Source organism: Simochromis diagramma, unplaced genomic scaffold, assembly GCF_900408965.1.
Source record: "Simochromis diagramma unplaced genomic scaffold, fSimDia1.1 OVJJ01000031.1, whole genome shotgun sequence".
NCBI classification, from domain to species: Eukaryota; Metazoa; Chordata; class Actinopteri; order Cichliformes; family Cichlidae; genus Simochromis; species Simochromis diagramma.
In genome coordinates, this window is record NW_024386983.1 from 1,844,874 (window position 1) to 1,861,310 (window position 16,437).

Consider the following 16,437-nt stretch of genomic DNA (forward strand, 5'->3'; position numbering starts at 1 on the left):
AAAAAACCATGCACTTTAGCAATAAACTTACTTCAGAACCAAAATACCAACCAAAGTTTATCCATTCTTTAAGTTTGGCGTCATTAGCCGTTTCTGTGTCCAAACACGGCTTCAGGTCCCAAAGTCAAACGAATACTGTGTTTTTAAACTGTCTAAATTCTTTTACCTTTAAGAAAATGATCAGTGTGGCTGCTCTACCAGGAGTAACAATTAAGTTTGAGATCCAGAAATCCAAGAGAAACACAAATTAAGTTTAACAGAATAAAACGTACAGCTCTGCTAAAACTTCCAATGTAAATGAAGACAGAAAACTACACAGCAGTGACGTTTGTAGGGTTACTGAAGTTGGACTAGCTGGTATATAATGATGTGCTATGTGGTGGCTAGCTACACAGCTATGTTAGCATAATATAAACACAGTGAAGCTGGAGGATGAACGCTAACTTTTTTCCACTCAATAAGAGTTAACGTGAGGGTTCCCAATGGTTAGGGACAAATGCAATCACATGGCAGGATGCTGTAAACGGACCAAACTTCAGTCAGGAGAACAACTGAGATAATCCATCCACAATACGAGGTTAGTCATTAATATACTGCTGCTGGGCTGTAGTTACATTGTAAGGGTTTAAAAACTGAGCTTTAAAATGAACAGTGGTAATAAAAACCGAGAGAGGCCGACTGATCACTTACTGTTTTTAGGGGCTTGTTCAGATTAAATAGAAGAAGATACAAAGCTTTAAAACATGTTAACACAACAGCCTTAATAAGCGCAGAGTAGTTGGGACCCGGGAGCAGGGTTTTTTCTGTTCATCAGAAAAAAACTAACTGGGTGCAAAAAAAGCAGGGGAAAGAAAGACAGGTGAAAACGATCAGGAATATTACAGCATGGAAACTAAAACTAATGCAAAACATGATGGAAAACAAAGCTTCAAATCAAAACAGGAAATAACCTGGAAACAGGAAGACTCATCCATAAACAGAGAAAGACAGAGGAAGCAACAGATAGGGAGCACAGAGGGAACTGAACACAAATTAGACATTCAAAGCAGGAACTTAAATTTAGGACCCATCAAGATTTAAGAACAAACACTGGAACCGGAACACATCAAAACAGGCATCCAAAATAGCATGAAACCGGACAAGAAACAGAACTACACAGTGCCACAGTAAAACTAAATGTCAGCATAGTAGAATAACACATGAACATAAACAGTCTTATTTTTCACTTCATGCTTCTGTTCTGTCTCAAGACAAAAGAGAGTGAGCGATAACGATCCTCGAAATGGAGATGGAGGATGCTCCGCTTGGAAACTCTTGGACCCTGTTTTGAATTCAATTGGAATTCAGTTTTATTTCATCAGCGCCAAATCACAACATCAGTCACCCCAAGGTGCTTTATATTGTAAGGTAGACCCTGCAATAATACATACAGAGAAAATCCAACAATCATATGACCCCCTATGAGCAAGCACTTTGGCAACAGTGGGAAGGAAAAACTCCCTTTTAACAGGAAGAAACCTCCGGCAGAACCAGGCTCAGGGAGGGGCGGGGCCATCTGCTGCGACCGGTTGGGGACAGAGAAGGAAGACAGGATAAAGACATGCTGTCTTTGTTTTTAACGCTCTGATTAATTTCAATTTTACTCTTTATTGATGAATCAAATATTATTAATAATAAAATGATCATGTCAGTTTTTTTTTTACATCTTTAGTCATTTGTCTTTGAAGCTAAAGGGCTGGTGGTGATTAAGCTCAGTTTTTTTCTCTTTTTAAAACATAAAAAAACAAAAAACAAAAAATATATTTATATATGCAGCTGAACATAGTTTTTACTTTCTTGTGTGCAGTGAAGTACACAAGCACAGGCAGCAAATTTTGGATCCATTTAATCCATCCAGCCCTGGATTTGATCATCACTCCTTTCCCCTCCAGGTTAGCGATGCCATAAGAAGTAAATTTATGAATTAAGACTGAGCTGAGGTGACTTGTAGGCCAGCAGCTTATCTCTTGTTTGTGTGGCTTGAAGCAGCTTAGGTGTACCTGCACAGCCCCTGGACATGACACCTATTCATCACTGGGGCTCAGCCCTGGTTTATCTATTTATTCCTCGAGGCAGAGCAGAGAGAAATCGAGTCCTGTGCTCCAAATAAATTTGCATCTGATGCCTTTATCCAAGGGTCCTGGATAAGAAAAGAAATATAGGGAAATATTCTATAGACAATATAATGGTTTTAGTGATTTTGTTGTAGGTTTTCTTTCGCTTTATTGTTTTAAATATATATATATATATATATATATATATATGTGTGTGTGTGTGTGTGTAAAGGCAAAAAATACTATGCTACTATTGTATGGCTATTATGTTTTACTATATTTTGCTCATTTCCTGTTTTATCCTGCCTTTATTGAGTCTTTTCTGTCTTTTTTCTTGGTGCCATGGTTTAGATACCAATATTTAAACAACAGACACATAAATGAACTTTTAAATGTCTGTGAGGCTGATCGGTGAGCCTAACCCAGCATCCCTGTGCAGCTGAAACTTGAGGATTTATTCCACCAAACATGGATAAATCACTGCTTTTCTGTCTTAGATGATATAGAAACAACTTTTTAAAAACTTCCTATTCTATGTTCAGATCTGTCGCCTGGCGGTTTTAAAATATGTGTGGTAAATCAGGTGACCTGACCTCCAAACTAACCTGTGGGCTGGGCTAGCTCACATCTAGACCAGTCAGGTAATTATTTTATATGGTTATATCAGGCATTCAATTCTATAGCTGTTAGCATGATATAGATGTGCCATAAAAAAAGCATTCATATTATTTAAACATAAAACATGTATTTTAGGTAGCCGTTGATCTACAGTATATTTAGCCAGAGATAATCACAGCTATATGCTCGCTATGATATAACTGCCCCAAATAGGTTGTTGGGAAATTTACTCCTGCGCAGTATCAAAGTGAAAAACTAAAATGTCACTGTGACAGTACGCAGAGGATGTGCTTAATTGACAGATAAAGCTTTTGTTGCTGAATAAAGTCAACTCAGGATAAAGGGATGTACTCCAGCCATCACTGGTATTGAAAATGCAACTTCCTGTGAAAGTGGCGTGGTAAAATGTCAGGACGGCGGTGGAAGCAGCTGAAAAGTGCGACAGTCACTCCTCTCTGATCACGGGTGGCCGTTCCAGTTTGATGTCGCTGGCCTTCGTCTGTGTTCTCCGTCTCAAATATGAACGCTGCTGTTATTACAGCGTCTCAGTGCTGCAGTTGTAATTCCTTCAAACTGCAGGTAGAGCTTTGTTGCACGGAGCAGAGGGAGAAGCTCCAAGAGGTGTGAGGAGTCCGGACAGCAGTGACTGAACTGATAACGTGACTTGAAAGCTGATTTTTAATTCCATCGTCACTTTCTTTTCTCCTCCCTGCCTGTGTCAGTTGACCTCATTCCTTGACGAAGAGTTTTGATGAGAATTTTTAACATGAGAAAAATATTGAAGATGTAAACAAACCGTTCTCCAGGTACATTGTGCCTAGCTACATCAGCACAAGATGTCCTATCCTGTGTTCCACAGAGACTAACACACACTATATTGCCAAAAGTATGAATTTAAAAGACATCTCATTTGTAATCCATAGGGTTTAATATATGGTGGGCTACTCCTTTGCATCTATAGCAGCTTTAATTCACTTTTCCCAAAAATGTTTATGGCAGTTTTTCACCGTTCTTCCAAAAGTGTATCTGTGAGGTCAGGACCTGATGTTGGACATGAAGGCCTGGCTCACAGTCTGCACTTCTTAAGAGTCCAGTGGCAATGTTCTTGACACCACTGTGTCCGACGCTTTGCATTGTGTTGATGATGTAAAGCTTGGATACAGCTGCTGAGCCATGGAAACCCATTCCACGAGACTGTCTATGCTCTGTTCATGAGCCAATGTGAAGGCCACATGAAGTTTGGAGCTCTGTAGTGACTGACTCTGCAGAAATGTGCGCCTCAGCATCTGCTGACCCCGCTCTTTGATTTTACGTGGCCTACCACCACTCGAGCTGCTATCATTCCCAATGGCTGTCGTCCCACCGTTGACTGTGGGATATTTAGCAGCGACTGGCACAGGTGGTATCCTATCACATTACCATGCTGGAATTCACTGTGCTCCTCAGACCGACTCGGTCTTTCACAGATGTTTGAACAAACACTTCCTGTGGAAATGGAAGTGATTGGAACACCTGAATTCAGTTATCCAAATGGGTGAATGAAAATCTTTGGCAACGTTGTGTAATTGCAACACATTTTGATGACATTCATGCCCGTGATGATTGTTCAGCTGACTGTTGTTCTGATTATATAAATGAAACATTCAGGTTTATTTATGTGAACTGAACTGCGTGTAAACTGTGGTTAAAACTGTATATTAAAATTAATGTACCTTCGAGCTTTGACTCTAATGCACAACTAAAATAAAGCTGCACTCTCCAGGCTGTTAGTAAAAGGCAGCTCTTCAAGTTGTCCTGTTCTATAGGAATTTATGGGAACATGGCCTTTTGGCGCCTTTGATCTGTGACCTCAGTAAATACTTTCCTGATGAGAGCTGATGGTCTCATTTTACTGACTAGAACATGATGTTCATATTTTAAAAAGATGGCAACAGTGACCATTCTTAGCTTTAGGCTTTAGACTCTCTAATCAGTGACATCAAGTGACTACTTCCTGTTCAATCTGCCATCATCGGTCTACTTTAAGCCCCAGTATAAGAAAGTCACACTGCCCACTCCTTTGTCAGACAGAGAGGCTTTTTATGTTCTTTCATTTGATGCCAAAAGTCAGCAGGCAGCAGGTATCACCGACTGCAGGAGTGGAAGGATAGGCCACAGTCCTTGAGGTAGAGCAGCCAACTTTTTAGGTCAAGCTTTTGTAACATTATACTGAGGTAGGTAAATTTAACGTACTGATTGAAACATCTTTCCGACAAGAACTTGACAGCAAACCACTTAAAAATAGCTCTCGAAGAAACACTGGGAGGTTAGAATCAGAGAGGACTACAGGGGATTTTCTTTACAACAAAACAGCTTGTGGGGTATCCCTCCGGTGGGTAACACAGTCCTGCTGAGCACCAGTCACAGCTGGAGAAGGAAAATATGCTCAGTGTTGATGCCCCCTCTGGGTTTGTAGCAGCGTGTTTCCACATCAACACCGTCCAAGTTAAACTTAAAACTGACACAACATGGTACCACTCGTTTGGCTTCAGTGGAAGTTTCTGGCCGACTGTCAGGGTGGCTTTAAGGATTTTCGAGGTTTCCAAAGAATCCCGTTTCACTTGGTCTAAATACAGGTTCTAATGGAAGTTGTATTTTCTTCCTTCTTTTTTTGTCGCTTTCGCGGTTTGTCAGCACAGTATCTAGGAAGAAAAAAGTTTTCGAGGCGCTTGCTTCAAACTTTTTTGAAAATAGTTGACCGCACATAAGGAAACGCAGCGTGTGGTTCCACTCAGTGCTGTCTGCTTCATGACTTATTCATTTATGCTTTGTCTCTGTTGCTTTGTTTTTTTACACCAGTCCTTGTTTAATTTCAAGTTTTCCTCCTTCCATCTCGCCGCACTGTGAGAATAGAACATTTCAACCTTCACACTGCCTTGTTAGCTGCGCAGGTGGCAGGTAGAGCAGCAGCAGAGCCAACAAGCATTGTTGGATGGTGTGAGAATATGTGAAGACTTTGGCTGGACTCAGCTGTTTGTGTGCAGTGACAGAAGTTGGCGAACCATTCTTTAGCCTCTAGGGAGCTGCTACACCGCTGTTGTTTATACTTCACCTCCCAGCTGCCTTCTTATCTCAGGGTAAAACACTGAGCAACAAAACATCGTCTCTTAGTTTTTCTCATTTTGTACTTTCACCTTCCGTGAAGTTATAATTATAGGGAAAAAAATCCTTTTTCTGTTTGTTTTCCTTCTTCAGTGTGCAGTTTGTTGTCTTGTGGTGCCCTCTTACCTCAGTTAGAGTGCGAGGTTCTCACTTTGAAATGTCATTTTAAGTCACTGTTGCAATTTCACTGAAGATGGATACAACAGTGATTCATTAGAGCAGCTTCTGCGTCTAAAAAGGTGAAAAATGTGAAGCCAAAAGTGTCTAAAAGCAGCCAGCAGGGGGCAACGCTTCTGGGTGCCACTGAGGATTAGTAGTCTACAAACTCAGTTAAGCATCTATTGAAAAGATCATTGTCTTAAAATCAGGGGTGGGGAACTCCAGACTTCGAGGGTGGGTGTCCTGCACCCTGGGTCAACACACTTGAATCAAATGATTAGTTCATTACCAGGCCTCTGGAGAACTGCAGGACACGTTGAGGAGGTCATTTAGCCATTTAAATCAGCTGTGTTGGATCAAGGACACATCTAAAACCTGCAGAACACCGACCCTGAAGGCCTGGAGTTGCCCACCCATGTCTTAAATTATAGTTGCAAGTCTTATTCAATACTGGATGATTTTCATTTGACAAATTATGGTCGTGACTAGAATCAAATAAAAGCTAAACCATAATAAACTTTAGGACAATCAACACAAAAACTGGAATTTTGAGGATTCAAAAATGTGACATTGAAAGCTGGGGAGCGAGATCACATTGGCTTTGTCAGCATTGTTTTTAATCTAGTGTACTACCACAGGTGTCTTTGGGCGGGTGGGAGGAAAAGACTACATATTCTCCCCAAGAATCTTTGTATCAGCATTTATTTGGTTTATTTTATTTATTAAAACTGATGTTTTATTAAATAATTTTGCACCAATTAAACAGATTGAGTTTAGGATAAAATGTTTCCTGGAGGATCAGTGGTTTGAAATATTAATTTAAAACAAAAAAGAAAAAACTGGATCATTCTTAAATGTTTTATGTCTGGTTCTTAACTTATTTTCAGGAAGCCCAAAGAAGAGAAATGTTACAGGGTAGAAACCCAATGCCTGCTAACGCTGGAAGGATAGCAGCAAATTCTCTTCTCCACTCTTGGTTAAGGTTCAGGGATTCTAAACCCAAACTAGCAAATTAACTAAAGCTCCAAGTTTGGCAGGCAGCAAATGCTACAGACTGACTTAAGTAACTAGCAGCTACTGGCCAAGCTAATTAAATATGCCTAATCTCTGTCTCAGCTCACACACACAGATGATGTCTGTGGTTCTGATAACGTGATGCTCGTGCAATAATCAGTACTGTGTGTGAACTACCACACACATGTAAAAGCAGTCTATCAAATCATATATTACTATCACAAAATATCCAACTGTGCTGCTTGCAACACATGTTGTACATCACTGTTTGAAAAAAGACCCCACCAAAAAAAAAGTACCGCAGTGTTTTTGAAGTAACTGGCAACAATGTTCAAAACTTACCAAAGGCAAGACAATCCCCATGGAGCACCCAGCATCCCACCATTAAAAACTATGTTTATAGTCTGGTACAAAAAACATAAATAAATGTATATATACATTTAAATAACATCAATAATAATATTAATATTAAAGCTGACTTACAGAACCTGGCATTAAGCATACTGGTTGGAAATACTACTTGGTTGTTGTACTAACACAAAGGTGATTAGAGGAGGTAATTCAGGTCTCAATCCATTAAAATGACAAAAGTTTTGAGATGATATACTGGTGTTAGTTGATTAAACTGGACACCTGGTAATTAAAGAGTCAAATGTTGAAGCCATTCAGAGCAACAATTACCTGAGATTTTAAAAAGAAAAGTTTTCCTGGTTCTTGAGTCTACAAGTTAGTTCCATTGGAGTATCTCCCCCCTGCACTTTAGCTTTCTTTGTTAATAACAACAAGGTTTGAGTTATAGTTGTCTGAAGTTAACTGGACGATAACGCACAAAAAGTTCTTCTAAGCTGTTTGAAAGTCGTACGTGTTGTTTTGGAAGGGTGTGTTTTAGAACGTCTCTTTAGCAATGTTATATTAGCTGTACAGTAATAAATCAATAAATAAACCAAACTAACAATAAAACGAGATGGGTTTAATGAGGTGGATCACAGGATAAAGGTCAGATGGTAGATAACAGAAAACACACACGATAGCAGGCTTATTTAATGATGCATTCAGGTTTAATAGAGTTCATTCAGCGTTCTGAAGAAGGCTTTGCCTGTAGCTGTAATGACCCTGTTGTTGGCTCTATCCTTGCTAATGGACACACAAATTATGAAGACAGAAACTCTTCAGGTCAACTTTATTTGTGAATTCAGCATTTTACAAGTCGAGCATGCAGTAGCCAGAACAGTTTCATACACTGTGACCTGCACTTGTTGGTATAGCTGTTCACTCATAACACTGTAATGGCTCTCGCCTGATTCCAGAACATCTCTAACGTGACCATTTCTCTATTTTACCACTTGCCAAATAAATGCACATTGCAGAGTTTGAGCTATTTTTCTTTTCTTTTCTTTAGCTTAATTTTTGTCCACAAATAGTTGCAGGGAATCTGTTTAGTATGCAGTCCTGTGGTTGTGTCCTTAGGATGTAGTGACCTTTCTCTTCAAACCTTTCAGGCTTTGGCACGAACGTTCTTCCCAAATATGTCGTCACTGCCCTGTGACACGCGTGGCAGTCCTGAAGTCCCCGTGCACGGATAAAGACCCCGTGCTCAGAATGTTGCCTGAAGAAAGCCTTTTCTTTCAGAGGGACTGTTGTTTGACACATCTCTCCTTCACTTTGTCTTTTATAGATTCAGCTTCACAAACGCTATCGCTGTTATGAAAATGGAACAAAAACTTGCCTCTGGAGCAGCAGCCTGTATTGACTGTACTTGTAGTAATTAGACTAGTAATAATAAGATATGAGTTGATCATTTTTACTAATGAAATGCAAATGTGGACTGATTGCAAAGATGACAGAGCGAGAGTGAGATGAGAAGTTCGACCTCAGGTGATATTTGACTTTGACACGCCAACTTAAAAGTTAGAGATCGCTGCAGTGCAATTAATCTTTCTGCAGGCTGCAGGCTTTACTGCCCTCACGAGGACCTGCACTTTAGTTTGGCACCATGTGACTGCCGAGCTTAAAGAAAAAAAAAAAGCTGCATGGTTTTGACACTTATTAAGTGAGTCAGAGTATGTGAAGCCTGCTTTATAGAATAGTAAGGTGGGATAGTAAAGCGGAGGATAAAGAAAGGTCCTGTCTGCTGCTGAACTGCTAGGATGCCTTTAATGCTGCAGCTGACCTACACACACACACACACACACACACACAGTCAAATCTGATTTAGCTGCTGCTCTGGTGACTGGTGACAGAGTTTGGGAACATTTAATCAATCTAAGACTTGGACCAAAACTCATGCCTGCAAATTAAACATTATTGAACGAAGCTCGACAGCCGGGCGGCACAGCCAGCTCAAAGGACATCCCTCAGACGGAGGTCCAGTCACGTCCCCGCTGAAGTGTCCCACAGCAGGATGCTGAACCATGATCTCTGGCTTTGGTGACAGAGAAAAAAACCTGATTCTGTTAAAATCAATAAATCACTATAAACCTCCTAATTCCTCACATGAGACTCTTCAGCTGAAAATGGTTCCGCTGAAGCAACTTTCTCTTAGTTGGAAAACCAGTGACATTTTGATTAAATGGGTTGTTAAATATTGTTGAATACCTCTCGTGCACACACACAGACACACACACACACACACACACACACACACACACACACACACACACATGAAAGGATTCTTAACTTAGGCTTCAGCAGAATTCTAATTGGCCAGTTTTAGTGTTTGCTTCTTGTTTATTGTAAAATGTTTAACGTATTGAGATGTTAAATGGAGTGATTTATAGTGATGAGGCAGGTGTTTTCTCCTGCGATTTAATGGCCTGGAGGACATTATTCGCTTGTTTCTTTGCTTTCCAAAGTAAACGTCCATCCTGAAGTAAGCGGTTGCAGCTGCGCCTTGTTAGCCAGCGTGAGTTAACATGACATATTAAAGAGCACCGTGCAGAATGGTGGTTAGCACTGTTGCCTCACAGCAAGAAGGTCCTGAGTTCAATTCCACCTTCAGGTCTTTCTGTGTGGAGTTTGCATGTTCTCCCTGTGTCTGCATGAGTTTTCTCCTCATACTCTGGCTTCCTCCCACAGTCCAAAGACATGCAGTTAGTGGGGATGGGTTAACTGGAAACTCTAAATTGCCCGTAGGTATGAATGTGAGTGCAACTGGTTGTCTGTGTTTATGTGCTAGCCCTGCGGCAGCGACCCTGCCTCTCGCCCCAAGACAGCTGAGATTGGCTCCAGCCTATCTGAAGAGGATAAATTGCAGATGGATGGACAATGCTTTTGCCTCACACACTCTGACATCATTATTTGAGCTTGTATGACAGAAAAGTATAACAGGTCCCCTTTAAGTCAAAGTCCTGGTCAGAAATAAGGAATTGAAAGGGTAATGGCATTTGGTTGATAGTAGAGACTGCGTTCCAGTGGCAGTGCTTTGGAGAAGTGGTGAATCCTGAATGTTGTCCTCTGTAAATATAACCTGCTTCACACAGCACATATTGATGCTCTCAGTCTTGCATATTCGCCCACTTTCATAGAAATGTTAACTTTTTACATTTGAAAGTGATTATATTGTTTCGTTTTTGTTTTTTGTATTTCTTTTGTTTTTTATGATGGTTCTGTTTTGTTTTATGTGCTTTTGTAGCATTTGTCTATTTGTTTTGTTTTAGTCCATATGACCTCTCAGGGCCACCGTAGTTGTCTCACATGAATTATGGGTAGAATGCGTATCTGATTTAAAAAGCAAAAAACCCCCAGAACTTTTAGGAATACTTTAAAGGACGACAAACCTTTAAAGTAGGACACACATTGGTTAATTCATTTGACAAATATATAAAAATCCTCATCTGTAGTCATTTTTAGCATCAGCGCAACTTCATTTCAGTTAAAGACGGCAGTTGTGATCACTGATGTATATCGTCGTAATTTCCCCATCTTCCGCTCAGTGGTTTAAATGCTGCTGCTGTATGCAAACAGACGAAAGAGTCCCATCATTTCTCTGCCTCAAAACCTCCAGGACTGCAGCTCAATGCATCCAGCAAGTCATTATACAGGATTACAACACTGTGTGTTACTCCACACTCTCACATATGCACACACACACACACACACAGAGCAAGGAGAGTCATTTGAGGAACTGCTGTAGAGGTCCTGGATGTGTGCGGTCGTGCATGTGTGTTTGAGCTCCTCTGGAAAGCTGCCAGTCAATTCCAGCGCTGTGTCGGCTAACAATCGCAGAGCTAATTAGCTTCTTGAATACAGAGCATGATAAGAAAGACATGCTGACAACAGGATAGCAAGCTGAGAGAGAGAGAGCGAGTAAAACAGTTGGGGCAAAGAGGAGGCAAGGAAAAATGGCAGAATACTAGAAAGAAAAAGATAAAAAGAGATGACAGGAGAAGGACAGACAGCTGCTGATGCTTTGAAACTGTGGGAGGTGAATATCAGATACCAATTCAAGAATGTTCTTTCTCTGCGGCTCGAGATGGACACAGTACTGTTACTGAACAAATGCAGTGAATGTAAGCAGCGTTGGCCTGTGGGTACGCTGCTTTGTCACAGGCCTCTGCTCGAACACAAAAAAGTAGAAATGGCAGCTGACAAAACAGCACACAGCGTGCACTTGATTCATCAAAGCAACCTAGATACCTCACACAGAGAAAGTTAGACTGGAAATAAAAATGCCTGCACTGACCAGAGCTCAGTGCAGCAACACACACACACACACACACACACACACACACACACACACACACACACACACACATATGTATATGTATGTCAGGTATTCATATTCTGTGGGGAAATCTAATTGACATAATGCTTTCTCTAGCTCCTTACCCTAACCTTAACCATCGAAACTTTATGCCTATCCCTGACCCTAAACCTAACCATTACCCAAGTGTGTAACCCTGACACTAAAGTAAGTGTAAACTTAAAGTTTTTGGTCCACATAAAGACATGAATACAGGCGCACAAACACACACACACTAGCCCAAATCAACTCTTCTCAGCATATCCCAACAACTCCTACACGTTGTGGGAAATACTCAGTTCAGTAATAAAAGGGCCAGAGTTCATACTTTATTTTTACAGGAAGAAATATGTTGCAGGAATCCTGCCACACACCACAGAATTCATAAACTAAGCAAGTTTGCAAATCTCTTTGGGCTTTTAAAACATAAATAAAAGATAACATGATTTCATGCGTCTAAATACAGACAAACTAAGGTTATTGTACTCATCTCTAAAATCTTAGAAGCATGGTGTATAACCGGATACTTACTCTGGAAGGCATTACCGTGGCCTCCACAAACACTGTGACATCCTTTCCCACCAGGATATGTCCTTAAAATCACATATTGAAGAGTTGCCTCAAGGCGCATATTGCATTGAGGCAATAAACAAATATGTAGGACTGCTTTCTTTCATTTAGGCAATATCTCTAAAAATAAAACATCCCGTCTCAGGGTGATGCTGAAAAACTAGTTTATGCATCTGTTACTTTTAGGCTCCACTATTGTAATTCATTACCTTCAGGCTGAATTGGATAATTGCTGGAGGATGGATGGAAAAATAAAGATTCACATGAAATGGCCACTTTAAAGTTTGTGCTGCCAAAAAAAAAAAAAAATGCAAATAAAGACATTAATTAAAATGATCTTTGGTGTGTGTGTGAGATAAAGAAAGTTCTACCCCCTGAATGAGATGTCTTTCTTCCTCTCTCTGTTCCCTCCTCTTCATCAGTCACCTTCTTGAATTTTCAGCTAACAACAATAGAAATAATGTGAAGCCTTCACGTTTGATTTTCTTTGATGAAGCCTCAACATAACAAGGCTAAGATAAAACAGCCACAATCACTTAATAATGCACTCACGAGCACACAGTGATGCTGGGGCCACAGTGCCGTGTGTCACCAGAAGAAAAATCCAATAAACACGAACAGTTAAATATAGTTTTAGTTTAAAGTTTCCAGAAAATGTGAGAAAGATTAGATGACAGGTTAAATGGTAGTAGAGTGAAGGAAGAGAAAATATGGAGGAGGGAGGTGGAAAGTAATGGTTGTTATTGTCATGTCTCACCTGTCATTTAGAGGAGACTGAGAGAGGACATAAAAAAGCAGAGCGATAGGCAGGCAGCAGCATCTGTGTTATTCAGTGTTCTGTCAGCGCTCTGATTGGAATGATGTGAACTCCAAATCAGTCTCCAAGTACTCTCAAAACACAGCCGACAGCAAAGTTTTTCTTGGCTGTCTTTTTTTTTCTAAAGAAAAATCCTTGCAGTGTCACACTTCACCTTAAATGTGTAGTTTCTACTGACAGCAGCAGCTGCCAACAGGTAAGGCCTCCACACAGGATCATTGAATAGAGGAACGTAGACCGTTTCTATTGTCTGGAACAACTCTGCGGTACAGCACATGCCACAGGAGTCGTGCCCTGCTGGCAATTAGAAAAAGGCAAATCTGAGGCACTTCTACACAGACTTCGCACACCTGGAATGTAAAGCTTTTATATGCAGTCTTTATTTTTAACAGTCAGGTGCTGGTTATAAGAGAAACTCGAGTTCTAAATGTTGCTTTCGACCTTTTAAAGCGTTGAGCTTTCCGGTTATTTTTCAAAGTTATGCATAAATAAGAAGCCCTGAGGCAAAAATACATACTTTGAATTCATTGCTGTAACCACGCTTTGGTCTCATCCTTTCATTTAGTTGTATTATTTAGATATATTTAAAATACGGTGCACAGGTCAAGCAATTCGCCTGATACCTAATAATGACATGTACATGAATGAATGTGGCTTTGCTTCGTCCACGTCTGCATTCATGGAGATACCATGTGCTGCCGAGGGGCTTCACCACCACCACCGCCCCCTCTGAAGGGTTTACCACGAAGATCGAAACTGCACGTGTCCACGTGAACATGCTAGTGCTCGTGATGCTGTCTTCTCACTGCGTTTAAATGCAGTCAGGTTTTGCTCCCCTTTTGTAAATCTGTCAGACGTGTTATTACTTTACTGTAAAGACATTTTATCTCTAAAAAGCTTTTGCTTTGGGATTAACAGAAAATTAGCAGAAATATTATATTCTGATCTGATGATGTAATGAGTCCTTTGACTCAAGAACACTGGGACTAATTAGAGCAGACCCTCTAATACTGTGATACAACGAGTCGAGACAGAAGCTACAATATGTGCAGGTTGTGTTAATTTCTAACTGAGGGCCGTGCACAGTCTCAAAAAATGCTTCAGCGGCGTCAGCAGAAAATGCAGGCCAAAAACATGTGCAGAGAACAAGTGAGACATCTACCCTTTAGATTCATCAGTGAGCTAGGGGTTAAAATGTAAACGTGTGCTATTGATCATCACTTTAATCAAAGGTCAGTAAAGCACTCCCAAAGATGCTGACATTAACAGTGCAATAAGGTTTAAACAGTCAATCAAACTTTATTTAAATGGCACCTTTCATGAAGATTGGATTATATTGACACAGAGCAAATGAAATAAAGCACAGAGCTTTACAATGGAGATACAAGGAAATAACTGAAAAGAAAAAAGTGTCTTTCAGCTGCATCGAATCGAAAACCGTGACGACTGTTATCCACTGACAGTTTCTGCTGTTAACGGCTGGGAATCAGTTCAGATCTCTACGACATGACAGAACGGTGATATTAGTGTTGTTTAAAATAATAATAATCATGCTGATTTATAGGATTTTAGCGTGACTGACCAAATGAAACAACCTTAGATTCACTCATGAGCAACTTTGATTTTGACTTTTGACTGTACTGTGAAACTTTGTGAGTTTACTACTACTAGTGTCCATTATGGGCTGCTAAAGTTGGATCTCCAGCGATTTCTGTCCTGTGCCGTTCTTTCTAGTTTGGTCCAGGTGTAGTCTGTCTTTGTTGTTCTGCCTCGAGGTCTCGTGGCCAGGTGTTTCTTGGGCGACCTCACTTTCGCTTGCCTTGGGGGTTCCACATGAGAGCCTGCCTGATGATGTTGGTTGGCGGTTTGCGTATAGTGTGCCCTACCCAGCACCATCTTCTCTTCCTGATTTCTTCCTCTACTGGGAGTTGACAGGTTCTTTCCCATAGTTTGTTGTTACTGATGGTGTCTGGCCAGCAAATGTGGAGAATCTGAGACAGCTGTTGAGGTCTGAGGCTGTTTGAAGTCAAGCCTCATACCCTTCTACATGTCTAAATTGGCAGATATCTTACAGGGTGCACTGCTCAAGCCATGTTAGCATTTCCACGATTCCTGTATATCTGAACGGCACTTTGCAACCCACCTCCACTAGAGACCCTCCCTTCTTGGTGTATTTGACTCAGTCTGTGTCACTTATTTCTGCTGTTCTGTGCCATTATTTAAAAGCTGTCCCGCCTTGCTCTAGCTTTCATACACACACGTTGTTCTACGGGCATAACATAAGCTAGCAGATGTCGAGCATCACAGAGTTTTTAGCACAGAATGTATTTTGTGAACTCAGGACACAGAATGTAGCTCATTTGGTTAAAAATGTACTCAGTGTAGCTTCTTTGCCCTGTAGCTGAAGTGTCTGGTAAAACAGTGCTTGACAGTTGAATTGGGGATTAAAACATGTGTCTGTCTGTTCTGGTGGGACACAGTCAACGGGCTTCATCTAAGAGCTCTAGCAAAGAGCTTTGAGCACTCACGGATCCTCGTGAAAGCGATCTGTGTAATAGAATAACACTGAATAACAAGTTCCGTCACTCATCCAAGTGACTTCTTCAGATTGACGCTACGTCCAGATGAACAGAATCAACTTTTTGGAGATTTACTTCCCTGGATGATTGAGAATGCATCAGGATGGTCTGTGTAATGACACATGTAGTCTGCGTTATGGCATTGCTGCTGTTGTGTTTGTCCTTTGACTGCACTGACAGTCAGTTTGCAAGGTTTTCCAAAAGCCTCCAGCAACAACCAGACAGATGCAGCAAAGGACAGACCTCCACCTCTCAATCTCCTCTTTAAGCCTGTTTTCTTTTTATCTCTTCATTCATCTCTTCTTCCCCAGATGTGTTCTTCATGGTTGGAGCACTAAGCTGGCTGTGCTAACAGTGGCTGCAGTACAGTTTAAAACTACACATAAATACACAAATGCACCGACACTTGACACGTACAGTATGCTGCTACCGGAAACAACATGTAACCGTGCAAAGTAAAAGCTAACTTCAAAGGACAGGGATTCATTACAGTACCTAATTTATCTTAACCTAACTTTTAACTGACACTCATGTAACTTTAATGATTTTTACTGTAGAAGACTCACTTTTGTTACATAAACTCCAGCCTTTGTTGGATGTGGCCTTCTGTTTTTCTTACAAAGGCGGGTAATGAGTTCCTCCTAGTACGTGCAAACTAAATGTTGTATGATTACATTACTAAAAGGAGACTGCAGCTGTCTTGAG

At 40.7% G+C, this 16,437-nt stretch overlaps 1 protein-coding gene across 7 annotated transcripts in view; it reads left to right on the plus strand.

Annotated features, from left to right (window-relative positions):
- The window catches only part of si:cabz01090165.1 (uncharacterized protein LOC100333421 homolog), a 378,602-nt gene that overhangs the window by 123,052 nt on the left and 239,113 nt on the right, over window positions 1-16,437 (plus strand). The window contains exon 1 of one of the 7 annotated variants that reach the window (XM_040039682.1): window positions 14,660-14,670. The exons of the other annotated variants lie outside the window; for them this stretch is intronic. The gene's annotated coding sequence lies outside the window, so the exon portion shown is untranslated. Of the gene's footprint in view, window positions 1-14,659; window positions 14,671-16,437 lie in introns of those variants that run through there. 7 annotated transcript variants of the gene reach the window in all.